The sequence below is a fragment of the Gorilla gorilla genome, chromosome 1 (genome assembly GCF_029281585.2).
Source record: "Gorilla gorilla gorilla isolate KB3781 chromosome 1, NHGRI_mGorGor1-v2.1_pri, whole genome shotgun sequence".
NCBI lineage: Eukaryota > Metazoa > Chordata > Mammalia > Primates > Hominidae > Gorilla > Gorilla gorilla.
Window position 1 is genome coordinate 145,978,797 of NC_073224.2, and position 5,564 is coordinate 145,984,360.

Consider the following 5,564-nt stretch of genomic DNA (forward strand, 5'->3'; position numbering starts at 1 on the left):
AACTACTATACAGCGTTAGTGGGAATGTAAATTAGTACAGCCATTATGGAAAACAGTATGGAGATTTCTCAAAAAACAGAAACAGAACTACCATACAATACAATTCAGCAATCCCTCTACTGGGTATTTATCCAAAGGAAAGGAAATCAGTATACCAAAGGGTTACCTGCACCCCCATGTTTACTGCAGAAGTTAAAAAAGAATGAAATCATGTCATTGGCAGTAACAACATGGATGGGACTAAAGGTCATTATGTTAAGTGAAATAAGCCAGGCACAGAAAAACAAATATTGCATGTTCTCACTCATGTGGGAGCTAAAAGAGTTGATCTCACAGAAGCAGAGAGTAGAATAATAGTTACCAGAGGCCAGGCACAGTGGCTCACATCTGTAATCCCAGCACTTTTGGAGGCTGAGGTGGGCAGATCACAAGGTCAGGAGTTCAAGACCAGTCTAGCCAATATGGTGAAACCCCATCTCTACTAAAAACACACACACAAAAATTAGCTGGTGTGGTGGCAGGCACCTCTAGTCCCATCTACTCAGGAGGCTGAGGCAGGAGAATTGCTTGAACCTGGGAGGCGGAGATTGCAGTGAACCAAGATCGTGCCACTGCACTCCAGCCTGGGCAACAGAGTGACACTCTATCTCAAAAAAAAAAAAAAAGTTACCAGAGGCAGGGAAGGGTGTGGGGTTGGGGGTGGAATGAAGAGAGGTTGGTTAATGGGTACAAACGCTCAGTTAGGTAGAAGGAATAAGTTCCAATTAGTGTAAGGTGACTATAGTTAACAACAATGTGTTGGATATTTCAAAATAACCGGAATGGAAGACTTGAAATGTTCCCAATACATAGAAATGATAAATTTCTATGGATGATGGATACCCTAAAAACCCTAACTTGATCATTACACATTTTATACATATAACAAAATACTACATGTACCCCATAAAAATGGACAAATATTATATATTAATAATTTTTTAGAAAAACACATGTGGAGTGTAAAAAGCTATTTTAAGGTGAGCCTCTGAGTAACCTCCCCCCAGGTTAGTAAATAAAACTTTAGTAGCACCCCAGTAGCAAGCCGTGGCACCTCCTAATTTACAACCTCACCATCACTCTAAGAAGTGACTACTGTCCTGAATTTTGTGATTAATATTTTCTTCCATTAGTTTCCACTTTTGACATATATGTGTGCGTCCTTCAATGGCATAGCATAGTTTTATCTATGTAAATGAAGTTACACTGTGAGACAAAAACAAATGAAATAAAATAAATAATACTATAGTGCTACTGGATAGAGGACACATCAATGAAGAGAATAGAAAGACTAGAAACAGATTTAAGCATGTATATTAATTATACATGCCTACTCATGTCTTTTTTCAAAATAGATGCCAAATGGGATAAATATTTAGTGTAAAAATTAAACCAATGAAAAATTAGAAAACTTTAATAGACAGTTCTATTTATTTATTTATTTATTTATTTTTGAGATGGAGTCTCGCTCTGTCGCCCAGGCTGGAGTGCAGTGGCACTATCTCGGCTCACTGCAACCTCCACCTCCCAGATTGAAGGGATTCTCCTGCCTCAGCCTCCCAAGTAGCTGGGACTACAGGTGCGTGCCACCACGCCTGGCTAACTTTTTGTATTTTTAGTAAAGACGGGGTTTCACCATGTTAACCAGGTGATCCGCCCACCTCAGCCTCCCAAAGTGCTGGGATTATAGGTGTGAGCCACCGCGCTCGGCCAATAGACATTTCTTAAAAGAACATATACAAATAGCCAACAGGCACATGAAAAAATGCTCAGCATCACTAATTATCAGAGAAATGTGAATCAAAACCACAAAGAGATACCACTTCACTCCAGTTAGAATGGCTATTACCAAAAAGATGAAAGAAAGTAAGTGTTGGTGAGGACGTGGAGAAAAGGAAACATTTAAACACTGTTAGTGGAATTGTTAACTAGTACAGCCACTCTGGAAAATAGGATGGAGATTCCTCAAAAAATTAAAAATAGGCTGGATGTGGTGGCTCACACCTGTAATCCCAGCACTGTGGAAAGCTGAGGTGGGAAGATCACTTGAGCCCAGGAGTTTCAGACCAGCCTGGGCAACATGGCCATCTCTACAAAAAATACAAAAAAATTATCCAGGCATGGTGGTGCTGGCCTGTAGTCCCAGCTACTCACGAGGTTGAGGTGGGAGGATTGCTTGAGAATCAGTAGGTGGAGGCTGCAGTGAGCCGTGATCACACCACTGAACTCTAACCTGGGCAACAGAGTGAGACCTGTCTCAAAAAGAAAAGAAAATTAAAAATAGAACTACAATGCAATCCAGCACTCCCACTACTGGGTGTATATCCAAAAGAAATGCAATCTGTCTATCAAAGAGATATCTGCACTACCATGTTTATTGCAGCACTATATATAACAGCCAAGTTATGAAATCAACCCAAGTGTCCAACATAGAGGCATGGATTAAGAAAACGTGGTATATATACACAATGGAGAACTTTCAGTCATAAAACAGAATGAAATCCTGCCATCTGGGACAACGTGGATGAGCCTGGAGGGCATCATGTTAAGTGAAACAAGCCAGACACAGAAAGAAAAATAGCTCATGACCTCACTCAGGTGAAATCTAAAAAATGAAAGAGTTGCTATCATAGAAGCAGAGAGTAGAACAGTAGTTACCATAGCCTGGGGAAGGGAGGTGAAGGGGGAGAAGGCAAAGAGGTTGATCAATGGAAACAAAGTGACAATTAGATGGAAGAAATGAGTTCCGGTGTTCTATTACACAGTAGAGTGACTTATAGTAAACAGTAAGGTATTGTATATTACAAAATAACTAGAAGAGAGGCTTTTGAATGTTCTCACCACAAAGAAATGATAAATGCATGCAGTGGTGAGTATGTTAAATACCCTGATTTGATCACTATACAACATATACATTTATGGAAACATCAAATTTTGCCCCTTAAATATGCACAATTACAATGTGTTAATTAAACATAGTAAATTTTTAAAAGAAGTTTTTTAAATACTAGAGGAAAATAGGGGGAAATATTTGTGTTATATTACTGTATATTTTTAACTTATATAAAATGTCCAACATATGCAAATCTATAGAAACAGAAAGGTTTGTTTTTGCTTAAGACTAGGGAATTGGGGAAAAATGTGAATGACAACTAATGGGTAAGGGGTTTCTTTTGAGGGGGTCTCCCTCTGTCACCCAGGCTAGAGTGCAGTGGTGCCATGTCAGCTCTACAGCCTCGACCTCCTGGGCTCAAATGATCCTCCTGCCTCAGCCTCCTGAATAGCTGGGATTACAGGTGCATGCCACCACACCTGGCTAATTTTTGTATTTTTAGTAGAGTCGGAGTTTTGCCATGTTGGCCAGGCTGATCTCAAACTCTTGAGCTCAGGTGGTCCACTCACCTCAGCCTCCCAAAGTGCTGTAATTACAGGCGTGAACCATCGCACCCAGCCAAAGTGTCTAAATTTTTTTTAAAAACCTGTTTAAAAAGTAAACTTCCGGTCCCCAGGCCCCAAAACCAAGATAATCCACCTAGCCATACACAGTTGCCAGTCTTTGACTCTTACTATACAAAAACTGTATTTGACAATGCAATATCTGAGTATAGGCAAATATGAATATCTCAACTTAATATCTTCTAATACAGACAATTTTCTCATAGTATTTCTTTTTCTTTTTCTTTTTCTTTTTAATTTTTGAGACAGGGTCTTTCTCTGTTGCTCAGGCTAGAGTGCAGTGACACAATCATAGCTTACTGCAGCCTTGACCTTCTGGGCTGAAGTGATCCTCCTGCCTCAGCCTATAACGTGCATATAGCTGGGACTATAGGCATGCACCATCATGCCTGGCTAATTTTTTTAGTCCTTGTAGAGACAAGGTCTTGCTCTGTTGCCCAGGTTGGTTTCAAACTCCTGGGCTCAAGGGATCTGCCCACCTTGACTTCCCAAAGTGCTGGGATTACAGGTGTGAGCCACTCTATCTGGCCTGTATTTCTATTATAACACTGTCACATCTGAATTAAAACTGTTATGATAATAAACCTTTTACAACTTTGCTTTCTCAGTTGCCAATTATTCAGGAAAGTTCTTCTTTTTGACAAGTGAGCCAGCCATTGGGAAACAGTACCATCCAAACCAGTTCCTTCACTTCACAAATGAGATTCTGACACTAGGGAAAGTTCATGGCTTGCCTGAGGTCGCTCCTCTGTTCTGTGAGAGCCTCTGCTAGAACAATGGGCTCCTGATTCCCCAGCAACCTGGGGTTCTCTCTAACCTTTTGGTTTTTCTTTCTTTCTTTCTTTCTTTTTTTTTTTTTTTGTTTGAGGTGGAGTCTTGCTCTGTCGCCCAGGCTGGAGTGCAGTGGCACGATCTCGGCTCACTGCAAGCTCCGTCTCCCAGGTTCACGCCATTCTCCTGCCTCAGCCTCCCGAGTAGCTGGGATCACAGGTGCCCGCCACCACGCCTGGCTAATTTTTTGCATTTTTAGTAGAGACAGGGTTTCACCATGTTAGCCAGGATGGTCTCGATCTCCTGACCTCGTGATCGTCCGCCTTGGCCTCCCGTAGTGCTGGGATTACAGGTGTGAGCCAACGCGCCCGGCCACCTTTTGTTTTTCAATGGTAATTCTTCCTTTAAAGATGAACATGTTTTCTGAATTTAGTCTGTGTTCATCTTTGGACAGAGCCATCTCTGGGGACAGTAAAGGCAGAATCTAGGTTTCCACTTTCCTCTGTGTAACTCACAGGTTAGACTTAGTTCTAAAGTCCACTGGTCCCCAAACCAACATCAAGCAATTTAATACAAACCCAAAGTAGGATCAACACTGTTCAGTTCTTAAATATAACTTGTAGAGAATTAGCAAGTACTGGCAAGTTTTGAATACATTTGAAGGTCATTTATTATCTAGTATTCCTTGGATGAGTCTTTGAGGAAGACAGCCAATGTACCATAGATTATATGAAATTATATGTAGAAATAACTAAAAGCAGAAATCAAGAAGTATCACTTCCTTGAAGGAAAGTTTAAGAATCTTTGGACTAATAGTCGTATTTTCTGAATAAATCATGCAAAAAAAGATAATCACATACCTGTTCCTATGACAGTTAATTATTTGAGCTACATATGCCAGGCATTATGCTAAGAACTTTAAATATGTTCTCTTTTATATAATAACTATACAGGTTGGGTGCTAAGATTACCCCCATTTTATAGACGAGAAAACAGAGCCATGGAGAGATTACAAATTTACCCAAACACAGTTGAGTGCGGTGTCTCATGCCTATAATCCCAATAAGTTGGGAGGCCGAGGCAGGTGGATCACTTGAGGCCAGGAGTTTGAGACCAGCCTGACCAACATGGTGAAACCCCGTCTCTACTAAAAACACAAAAATTAGCTGGGCATGCTGGTGAGCGCCTGTAGTCCCAGCTACTCGGGAGGCTGAGATGGAAGGATCGCTTAAACCTGGGAGGTGGCGGCTGCAGTGAGCCGAGATCGTAACATTGCACTCCAGCCTGGGAAACAGAGT